The sequence below is a fragment of the Miscanthus floridulus genome, chromosome 11 (assembly GCF_019320115.1).
Source record: "Miscanthus floridulus cultivar M001 chromosome 11, ASM1932011v1, whole genome shotgun sequence".
NCBI lineage: Eukaryota > Viridiplantae > Streptophyta > Magnoliopsida > Poales > Poaceae > Miscanthus > Miscanthus floridulus.
Window position 1 is genome coordinate 3,092,354 of NC_089590.1, and position 12,390 is coordinate 3,104,743.

At 45.5% G+C, this 12,390-nt stretch overlaps 1 non-coding gene across 1 annotated transcript; it reads left to right on the forward strand.

Annotated features, from left to right (window-relative positions):
* The first annotated feature begins 384 nt into the window (after positions 1–384).
* Positions 385–493, forward strand: LOC136495119 (small nucleolar RNA R71). The gene has a single exon (XR_010768899.1). It is a non-coding gene; the product is annotated as a small nucleolar RNA R71 (small nucleolar RNA).
* Positions 494–12,390: the final 11,897 nt, after the last annotated feature.

Consider the following 12,390-nt stretch of genomic DNA (forward strand, 5'->3'; position numbering starts at 1 on the left):
TTAACAAAGTTCACATCCTCTTGGGTTTTAGGACAGTTGTTCCCTAAATGCCCAGTGTTGCCACATACTTCACACGTCATGCGTGAATCATGAATGTGCATGACTTCTTGCTTTTCATTAACTCAGTCTTCGAGCTTCTTCATCAGTAGGTCCATCTTGGCAGATAACATGTCTACCTTCTTGAGTTGATGCATACCTCCTCCTCTCTTGTGGGTCTAAACACGTTCTTCATTCTAGCCTTGGTTGGAGGCCATCTTCTCCACAAGAGTGGTCGTAGCTAGAAGTGTAAGTGACAAGAATGCACCTCTAGCAGCAGCATCCATGGTCTCACAGGTACTATTGGTCAACCCATGGTAGATCGTCTGCATGAGTAGCCAATTCTCCATCCCATGATGAGGACATTCTGATATATAGTCTTGAAAGCGTTCCCATGCCTCAGGGACAGATTCATCATGTTGCTGCTGAAAACTTAAAATTCTCCCATGTAGAGCATTGGTCCTGCCCATGAGAAAGAACTTTGCTAGGAAGGCAGTGGAGCAGTTATCCCATGTAGTGTTTCTAGTCTTTGTTGGCGTAGAACCACTGCTTCGCCTTCCCCAAAAGTGAGAATGGGAAGAGGCAAAGTAGTATGGCGTCCTTGGTTACTCCCTTGATGGTGAAAGTGTTGCAGATCTCTAGGAAGTGTTGGAGATGAGCACTAGCATCGTCATGTGCCTTTCCACAAAACTAGCTCGCTTGCACCATGTTGATGAGAGCCTGGCTTGAGCTTGAATCCATTGTCTCCGACATTGGTTGTCGATCCAGTATGGATGTTAGCCATAATTGGAGTAGAGAATTTATGGAGTCTTGTCAGCCATGGCTTCAAATTCTAGTGTTAAGCTTTGCCTTATCTGGTTGTCTTCTGACTCTAAAGCTGAAATTTTCTTGAGTTTAGCTCTAGTTCTCTTAAGTAATGCTTCTGGATTGTCAACATAGTTTGTCGGAAGGTCAAAACTGGTCATACAATACCCTGCATAAGATATGAAAGTAGACAAAACAAGGGTAATCCTGCTTGAGCAGTGGTATATAGTTTATCTCGATCACATCAATAATTATAAGTTTATCAATACTTCCTTTGTCTAGCTACCTTCCCCAGCAACAACACTTGAAATGCTTGTTGACATTTCTTAGCATTGCTACTAAGAATAGAGTTTTAAATCTAGTCCCCAGCAATGACGCCAGAAATGCTTGTTGGTATTTATTAACTTGTCACTTGTTTTAATAGCCCCATATTATAAACCTATATCTCCTAACATTACTTTACTAGGTTGTCATCCCTAGTGATGTTGCTAGAGATACTTGTTGGTACTACCTAGCATTACTACTAGAATAATACTAAATAGTTCATTATTAATTTATGTGACTAGGAGGAATATATAGATATGAATAAAAAGGAATCCACAAGTGCATAGATAATTATACCATTGTAGCTCTTCACCCGAGAGTATTCCAGGTATCGTTATTTATATTTTTATCACAAGGAAGGTCTAGCATCGACATGCATTGATAACTTATACTATTGATGGAGAAGTAAACCATAACCAATATTCTACTCAAAACCGGGGTAAGTCATAGGATAAGATATATATATGATAAGTATTGATCAATGATAATGATAAATCACTCAGAGTACTCCTTTCTATAGCATTAGCATGGTTAGGTAGAATATTAGAGGAATAATTCCTAAGTCATTCTTAATTATAAGTCAAAGCATACATTAATTAGTTCAATTACACCTAATAGTCATTGCTAAGATCATGTTCATATCTACACATAAGGGATATTACTAAGGGAGATTAAGAATAGAGCTTGTCCACCTTTGTAACAAGATCCTACGTGCTACCTACATCAGGGAGTGGACTACAAAGGATTCAACAGGAGTGTCATGTCCACGATCTACCACATGACCCAGAATATAGGGTGTATCTATAGGTAAATAACATTGACCACCCACCGATGGATCCTTAGGGTGAGCGCTATACGAACATATGCATGAATATGATGATAATCCGACTATAGTAGGTATATAATCAAAGTAGATGATGAACATTATAATGAAGAACATGAATAAGATGAATACTAATATTGTCATAATAATTGTAGCAAGCATATAAAAATAATGGAGATACAAAAGAGAGAGGGGGTACAAAGATTATACCGAACCACACTCTTGACACGATCGGGAATCCAAGCGAAGCCTGCTTGCCTCCCTCTAGACCTAGACTAACTAGCTATGCCCTAGAATATGATGGAGCTTTGAGGATGATTAGGGTTTCTGTCTTCTCAAATGACTTGATGCCTTCAGGGGGTAGGGGCTGATATATATAGGCCGAAGCATCCAGTGTGAGCCCTTGGATCAAACCGACTTAAGGAACGGCGTAGATGCAACCTATGAGGCGGTGGAGAACCAACATTGCAACACGAAGGCTGACAGGTGGGCCTAGGGGCCAAGAGGCTTGCAGGTGGGGCTGGCTAGCCCCACCTAGTAGCCCCTCAGGCTCCGCCTCAGTGTGGAGCCCTCTTGAGTCTTCTACAGTCTTCTGGTGTCTGTTTTGGTGCGAATAAGCACGATTAACTCTGACATCTAGGTCCACCTTGACGTTTTTCGGAATAAACCCTACAGAAATCACAGATTCACCAAAACTTGTGGAATTTATTATTTTAACCCCCTAGACCCTTGTTGATGATCTCAATTGTGCACTTAAGCATGTCTTATCGATGGTTTATATTGGTTGTTAACTACCGTCAACACGCGCCTAAGCCGCTCGGTGCACCCGGCGCACCGTGAGCCAGAGAGAGGAGAGGGAGAGATGGACACGGTCTGCCACGAACCGTGCTTATGATCCATGGATCCGCACCATGCTGTCCGCTATGAGCCACGCCTATGGACCCAAGCCCGTTAGGAGCCTAGCCAGGCCATGTGGCCAGCCCCGCGCCTAACACGTGTCTAGGCCTGGCCCGGCCTGTTATCCGGCCCGCTAAGGCCAGTCCGAGGTCAGTCAACGTTGACCATTAACCAGTCAATGCTGACCATTGACTAGGCCCCACTTGTCAGCAACCGTACCCACCTCGCCTAATCAGAGTGTGCCACGTGTCAGCCTTTGGATTTTCCTTTTCTTCATCTTTTTTAGAAAATGATTTAAACTTAGAAAATTCATACGACTTCAGAAAAATATGAAACCAGTGTCCCATTTTTTCTAAAAATGAGCTCTACATCGTAGGCTTATGTTTGAGTGCATTTGGATCATTTGAATTTCTGTTGCTTCTTTGTGATCATCTATAGGAGTCACTTATTGTGGCTATATGTGTTGTTTGGCAGACCCAAAGGAGCTGCAGACTGAGGAGCATGACCCCGACTACACTGAGGAGCATGAAGATGACCTGTCCGGTGCCATGTCCCACCCAACCTCATAGAATCCTATTAGACATGCTATAATGTAGATGCTAGTGCTTTACTTTTATGCAAATGATCTGTGATAGGTTGCATGGTAGAATTACTTGTGAGCCATTACCTTGTCGCAACCGATACCCCTGCACACCTGTTGTTAGGCTAGATGCTCACTTACTTACTTGCTATTGCTTCTACTACGCATTATATCTATGATGTGATGCTTGGTGGAGGGTTGGTTGTGAATGGTTATGGCACATGGTGCCGATAATGAGGTAACAACTGGGGAGATCTTGGTGTGCGTCTTGGGTGTGTGGTGAGGGTTGTGTCGATCGGGTAGGATCTTATGATGAGTTGTTGGATGAGTCTTGCTGGAGGGGTGTGACCTAGGTATCCCCTATGAGAGGTACCTATGGCGGGTGCATGTGAGATGAGGAGATCCTGGGGTGGAGTGTCTTTGTGGGATGAAGCCCCGGGATGGAGGTGCCGTCGAGGCACGGGGTGTTGGTTATCCCCTTTGCGAAGATATCCTGTCCGGTCCCCCCTAAGGACTAGTATGTCGAGAGAACCAGATCATGGGACCCTACGAGCACTGCCACTCATTCCTGAATGGGCGGGGGATGGATGCTGACCAGCTAGGATGGTGCCACTACTACTAGGTTGGAAGTGGATAGTGTATGAAGGTATAGGCGTGCGGTCCACACCCTCCTAACATAGCATAGTGATCTCTAGGCTTGGTACTATGTCTCATAGTCTCAGCATTTTGGTGGACTCCGGGGTGGCCAAGGGATGAGTGGTATGGTGGCATCGCACCGGTTGGAAGGTAGCCCGATATCAGCCTAGGCGGGGCACCGCCGATGATGGTGATCTTGTGGTTCTAGGTGTACACGCTCTGCAGAGTTGATCGGTCTATACGTATAGCCACATCCTCAGATATGGACATTCCTATGACCTATGCTTCCCTTGATTAGTGAGTGGAGTCCTTTCTTCTCCCCCCTAGTTTTTTGGTGATGGTTTCTGGCTTGGGCCGATGAGGCAAGGCATGAGAGGGAGTTGTCCTTATCGCCTAGAGAGTGTGAGAGTGGTGAGATGTGTGTGATGGGATGGGAGAACGTGTGGGTGAGATGGGTTAAAACTCGATGAATTATTACTAAAACTTGACATACTCGCATAGGAAACTACAACCATATATAGGTCTTTTGCTCTACCCTTGCATTCTACTACCACAAAGCAAACACAAAGCATAGGGTGGGAGCCGGTGACCAGTACAAATCGTACTAAAAATTGTTTGGTAGGTTCTGAGTCTGAGTACGACTACCAAGGAGACGGTTGGGAGGATTAGAGGTCTTGTTCCTGCGCTCAAGTTTGGTTCAAGAAGATGGAGTCAATGCTCGCTGTCGTTCTACTTGATGCTGTTCTAGTTGCTGCATGCTCTGAGTGATTTTGCTAGGTGGCGATGTCATAATGAGTAAACCTTGCTATTTGTACTCTCTTTAAGATAGGTATTCATTGTATGATGTGATATCAACTGTTATTTGATAATGCGATAGGATGATCACTTGGGACTATCACGTTATACTTCGAATCTATGGATTTCCCTTCGAGGAAATCGAGATTGTTTTAGTTGGTATCAGAGCCATACTTGACCCTAGGACAAGACCCTTAGGTTTGGGCAATAGAAATAGGAGTGGAACTTGTCTTTTTCGGTTATATGTACCGACCTTGCATCTTTTATGCATGGCTTACCTCTTTTTCTAATCTGCTGATCCCTTTTTATGGACCAATTTGCAGATTACACCAGTAGTTGAGCTTCTCGTTGATGGTCTGAGCTACAAGGGTTTTGCTCAGATGCTCTATGACATCCTTGAGGAGCTTGGTGTTCCTACTGAGCAGATCGAGTACGTCTATCATGGCGAGCCAGGACCCGATGGACTATAGGGCCGCTGTGACAGAACCGCCCAATTTATATAAGATCAAGTACAGCTGTCCCCGCTAACACGTTGACACACGCATACTTTCACCTATATAAACCCGGTAGTCCACCGAGTATCATGAAGGACCTCGATAAATCAACATCATAACCAAGATTGCATGATTAAGCAAATACACATCACATACACAGACTTGCAGCGAAAATAATATTACAAATGGGTTCACAAATAATAGTACAAGTATGGGTTTCAAAACATATTAGGGAAACAACATAGCTTTCAAATGATTACATTAATATAAGTTCCAAATACATTGCTAGCATAAGTGACATCCTCTGATAAAAGCATATAGATGAGAAATAAATATAGAGTCATCAAGCCCACTAGCGGTTAGCCACCATCTTCAGCAGGCCAAGAACTTCATCTGCAATATGGTGGGATAAACCCTGAGTACTCGAATGTACTCAGCTAGACTTACCCATCATAAACCAGAAATAAAGTGACTCCAAGGATCATGCAAGGCTTTATAGGTGGAGCTACCTTGACAAAATTTTGCATAAAAGCCACTAGTTGAGCTACACATTTTATAATTAGGTAACCAAGTTAATTATAGCTATTCATCTCTAGATTAGCACCTATACTAGAGCAATCATGTGATTAAGCTAACAAGCATTAGTAACCATATCCGATGTAACATTTCCATATTCATCATAACCATCAAATTCCATCAATTAATGCTATGTTGCCGCTGCTCAGTCAAGTTCTCACTATCCGGGAGAGACACTGACTCGAATCGATTCCAACCAGTTGGGGAGTTATTCCTAACACAAACCTAGACATACCTGCGCCAAGGTAGTCTTAGGTCACCTTTGGTATAACTTAGGTACAGTCGTAGGTCCGAGCAGCGCCGCACCTTCAGGGATACTACCAGTCTGCTAGGAAGTTTAGGCCCGACCTGCCATTGGACTTATGCCACTAGCTCCCCACACATCCTACTACCTCTAGTGTGCGCACTTTCACTTACTGGGTCTTGGCCTAAGTTGAGCTACTCGGCTTTGTGGTCAGAACGACTTATCTGGCCAACTAAGTGCTAGGCATGCGTTCAACATGACATGAGGATGTACAGCGAATCGATCCTTAACCGACACAGATGGGGATAAATCGGCACCAAGACCTCCATGCCCTGTTGCTTCTCTATCACAATCCCACCCGGTCTCCTTTTATTTATCAACACATGGTTATTTCCACCATAGCAAGTATAGCCAACCATGCTTTGGTATCCACCTATATCTCGCAGGTGATAGGAAATCGCCCGACTTCTATCGGTCTAAGCATTGCAAAGCATACATTTGATCCTGGACCTACATAGGGTTCAAGGTATATTTCTAGACAAGGTAGTTCTATGCATCAAGTGGTTCACTACACCATGACCTACTTTTGCCTACAATTATGTGTTGGTAAAACCAGGCTTTTGACAACACATAATGTGTTGGCAATTCTATACCTTTTTAGAGTCACAAAAACTGTCGTCAATAATGATGTATGGCTACATGTTTTGTGTCGGCGTTTGTCGTTCCCACCCAAAAAATGTCGGCAAAAGTTTTTTGACAAAGAAACTATCGTCGTAGCCTAACCAAACCACTGTCCAAGTGTCGTGGAAGGGGTATGCGCCGAAGCAAATAGAAATGTAGTGTTGAGGCCCACTCGTCTCTCTCCCACTCAAGCAACTCAGAAAAAATAAAAAAGAAAAATTACAAGCTCGCAGCCAGCAGAGGCCAACGCCTCGCGCTGCCAGCAGAGCCTGACCTCGTGCATCACCAGCAGAGCTCCACCACCGAGTGCCTCTAGGAGGATTCCGCTGCTGGCCGCCTCCAGGAGGGCTCCACCATCGGGCGCCATCAGAAGCCGCTGCCGGAGGCCAACACCCAGCACGGCCGTTGCTCCGATGCCCACCCTGACCGTCGCCGAAGACCCTGGCCAGACCCCCGCTGTCGGGTATCATAAAAAGGGGTCCCCTAAGCAAGAACCAAAAAAATTGCTTAGACCTTGTAAAAATCGAAGCCAAGAGACAATCACCGGCAAACCCCCACCTTATCCGAGGCTCAGTTGGATCACACGGCCCACCTCGAACAGTATCCTGCCTCGCCCAAGGCCCCGCATGCAAGGCCTTAGATGAGGTACAGATTCTTCGCCTCACTCAAGGCCCTGCACGTAAGGCCTCGAACAAGGTGCTGATTCTCCGCCTCGCTCGAGGCCCCACACGTAAGGCCTCGGACGTGGTGCTGATTCTCCGCCTCGCTTGAGGCCCCACATGTAAGGCCTCGGACGAGGTGCCGATTCTCTGCCTTGCTCGAGGCCCCAACCATAAGGCCTTGGATGAGGTACCGATTCTCTGCCTCGCCCGAGGCCCCACCCGTAAGGCCTCGGACGAGGTATCGATTCTCCGCCTCGCTCGAGGCCCCGCCCGTAAGGCCTCGGATGAGGTGCTGATTCTCCACCTCGCTCGACGCCAGCTCGGCAGTTACCCCGTCACCACCGCCTCGACCGGGACGTTAGGTCCAACTAACGTGACCAACCGCTCCCGTGACATCAGCCGAACGACGGCTCGACACAGCAGAGTGACCAACGAGATGGGAGTTGCATCAACACCATGCAGCCCGGGACAGGACGGGGCAGGGGTTATCGGCCGCTGTGCTTGGCACTGTGCCCACGACTGACACCTATGCGGCACTGTGCTGCCTAACCCCACCTGCTCCGAGGACAGTGCGGCATGGGGAGTCACGTCCGGGTCCCTGTAGCCTCGGAATCAGCATAAAAGACCAACTGCTCCCTCCGAGCCTCGGCTACCCGCCTCCATACCCCTATAGCCTCGAGACTCGTGCCCACCGAGCCCCCCACAATGGTTCAACCTCTGCACCGATGGGGTCTCGGCTCTCTACGCTGTCTACATACAGCGACCGGCACGTCGTCCATAGTCTGCGCCATGCCCTGCGTCAAGTCATCACAAGACCTCCCACGTCACACGGGATCAGGCGTGACCGGCGCGTCGCTCTAGTGCATCGAGGACAAGACCGCTCTGTCGACCATGCCGCCACAGTGATGAGCTACAGGGCTTAGCATACTGCCTCCGCTTACAAAACGCCACGTAGCGAACACATGTATCACCCCTGTTCCCCCTTCAGCTATAAAAGGGAGTGATCGGGGCCATTTCTAGGGGAGGCGAACGCACAGACGGAGGTAGACTCGGACAGACACACACACGGACGAACAACGCACAATGCTCTATAACTCACACTCCTTCGCATTGCAAGAGATCAACATCTCAAGCAACCCACGCCGCTCCACGCAAAGACCTGGGACAAGCTCCCTCTCTCGCCCAGCTTGTAAACCCCTACTACAAGCACCTCGGTGCAAGGAATACAAGATCGATCTCTTAGACTGGACGTAGGGCACCTATTGCCTGAACCAGTATAAACCTTGTGTCTCTTTGCATCACCATCCGGGATTAGGGCACGTAGTACACTTTCACTAGTCGGTTGAGGGCCTGCCGGTCCAAAACACCGACACCCGCCGCCTCCCGCCCCAGGTCCCTACCGCCAAATCCAATGGGCGCCGGCGCCCCAGCCCCCACTGCCTTAGCCCGCCACCGCCCAAACCAACCGTCGCCCTAGCCCACCGCCGCCGGCTAGCAGGAGCGGTGCTGCCGCCGCATCTCCATTCCCCTCCGCATCTAGGTGCGTCATCTCCTCATCCCCTTCCTCTCATCCCCATTCCCCTGCGTGCTAGGGTTTCAGCACAGCTTACTTTCTTATATTTTTTTCTTGTGCATCAGATCCATGGCCGCTAGTACGAGGGAGGCCAGATCCATGGCCGTTCGTTGTAGGGATACCAGATCCGCCTGATCTTCGAGTACCTCTACCTCGCCGACACCGTCGTGCATGGAGAATCCAGGTGAGGTTGTCTTCCCTATCACCCCAATCCCCATGCTGCTACCTAGCGTTGCTGCTACTGTGCATCTGGAGTTCGGCCGCTGGAAATCCTCTGCTGGTTGCTCTGTGCTGCTGCTACATGCTTGCTGCTCTGTGCTGCCACTACATGCATTCTAGGTGTTTTATGAAATGTCAATGCAAGCTAAATGTTGTTTTGCAATTGACTGCTATGTGCTAGCCTCTGTTGGATGGTGTTGTCATCATACAAGAATATGTAATGCACTTCCCACCTGTCCCTTGTCTGTTTTTTATACAGTTGTTTTTGTAAGAGTTAGGCAGTAGAGAGATGATGGAAGTGGCGAGAGAACAGAAGAAACATTTAACTACTGTTGAGATTTTCTTAAAAAACATTTAACCGGTGTTGAGATTTTCTTAACTAAACCATAGAGGACAAAATGGTTGGGAGTTGGGACATTTACTTGCATCAAATTCAAATTACTATCCTTGGCTGTAAGATCATATAACCTACAATCTGAACTTAGCGCTCCTACATGACAGAAATACTACATAATTAATCACTCTTTGGACCATGTATAGGTTCAGTCTGCAAATTAGCACTAGCATGTGTGACTGTGTTACAGGAACCCCCCCCCCCCCCCCCCCAATTTCTATTTCAGCTTTAAAAAGTCTGATAATATTAGTTACCTAGTTCCAACATCTATTGCTTGCCTTAGACACTAGTGACGGTTGCCTGAAACTGGGTCATGCTTGAGTGAGTTTGATTCAGGGTATTATTGGCCTAAGCTAGTTCACTGCTTTAGTAGTTGCTTTTGTTACAGATTAGAAAAGTAGCTCAATTCTCTCACATGCCTTCTCATAGATGTTCTGACCTTGGTTCTACTAATGGGAGCCCATTTTGTTCTAAAACCAGGATGATGTTAGTTTTGCTTCTGTGTCTCTACTGAAACTAGTTACGGTGAACATACTCATAGAACAAGCACTACATGGTTTTGAAAGAGAATGTTGGCTGAAAAGTATATCTTCCTCACAATGTGATTCTTCTGCTGCTGATTTGTTTGGAGCAAGCAGGACACCAGCTGTCTAAGTAAACATAGGTAATTGAATTTCACAGTAGGATTCAATTTGTGCAGAATTTGCTCCACTAACCATTTTCTACCTAAATTTTTAGCATGTTTATGATTCTGGAGCTCTCTGTACATCCTTGGACCAATAATGCCAGCCTGTTTCTTGGTGTTGGATCCACACGCTTAACTAGCAGATAAGGTGGAGGGTAAGTTCTAGCGTTTGATGCCATTGGTTACTTTTTTATTTGAGTGAGAGCGGTAGTAGTAAGTGCACCAATCTCAGTAGGTAGCTAGCTATGTAAAAATCCCCTCTAATTTGTCCCATACATATGCACGCACCACCAGCTTATACTTATATGTAATGTGACATATATAAAATCCTCTCTGATTTCTTTCTAGTAAGTTTTTGCTCTATCTAGCTGCTGTAACCTTAATTTCTTACTAGTAAGTTTTTGCTCCACGTCAAGATTTAAATTGCTCATAGTGGGAATTTAAATTTGCTGAAGACTTATTTACATTAGGAATCCTTATTTTGCTTCAATCTCTTCACTAAAATGTTCACACCTGCGCTGGAATCTTGGGTGAATCTGCTCTTATTTTCTAACTTGATTCATTCCTTTGCCTATAACAAACATGGAGTGATTTTATTTGTTTGTTTTCTTTTCGCTAAATTATAGCTTGCATTTAACTGAATTTTTCAGTCTTATGTCAAGAACCAAACAAAAAGGTAGCACTGTTTGATGATCTCTGGGCAACCCCCTTCACCCTTTTCTTTTGGCATTGTTTGTAGTTGTCACCAAGTACTTGTCTCTTTCCACCGAATCATTTAACTAGATAGTAATATATATCAACCACAGTTAATGTGTTTTCCTTAGCACGTTGCAAGAGCAAACCAAATGGCAGCACAAGGATCAGTCTACCACTGGGCAGTACTAATATGCCTCAAATCTGAGTATATGCCTCAGATTGGAATATGTAGTGTCGAAATATCTGAATATAACCATGAATCCAGCATACTCTCCTGCAGCACCAGCATTTGGTTGCAAAGAGAAAGAATCAAAACTAGTGATCGTGCATAACAGGTTGCCCAGGTTATCAAACATTTCCTATGACAGAAAACAAGTTACTTCAGATGTTTGGAAATTCATGCTGCGGATACTTTGCCATTAGGATAGAAACTGAATCATGGTCCTTACATGGTAGGCTGCAGCCTGATCAGTAGGGGCAAATGGGTGCAGATTTCCAAGAACAGTTGCATACTGTGCATAATGTGCATTTCAGCATTTCAGAGGAAGATAAGCTTTCGGAACAAAGCTTTGCAATTTGTAGATGGTTCTCAGTTTCCTCTGGTTCTAAATATTCTGATTATTTTGGAATTTTGCATACTGTGCATTTCATATTAGGAGAAAATGGTGTTGGGTTATTCCTCAGGAATGCTGAAAATAGCAAGTGATGGAGTGAAGACCCTCATTTGTTTCTGTATCGTATAGTTGAAGCCCTTGAGAGTTTATATGTCAATGGTAACCATGATCTTTTCATTGTCACAGAGAGAAATTTCCAAATAGGTACAGGAAAGTACAAATGCCTGACATGTTAAATTTGATTGTTTTTATTAATATATTTTGCTTAAAGTATTTCCATAAAGCAGAGATCTATAGTTAATTAGTTTTCTATCTTTAGTGTCTGTTATGTTTCCTCTGGTGGATCACTTATTGTTTGAGATTCATTCATCCAGGGACAAGAGGGTGGGGCAGCAGCTGAGGAAACAAAGAAGAGCAACCATGTCAAGAGGAAGCTTGAGGAGCGTCAGAAGGGACGTGAGCTTGACACTCACATTGAAGAGCAATTTGGCAGTGGAAACTTGCTGGCGTGCATTTCTTCCCGCACTGGACAGTGTGGCCGAGCTGATGGGTAAGAAATAATGGACTTCCACCAGACTTTCTTTGTTTTTGTTAGAGCAGCTTATCTGTTTGTGTACCATTTAACTTTTGTAGCTTAAAGCTTAATGTTTGTTTATA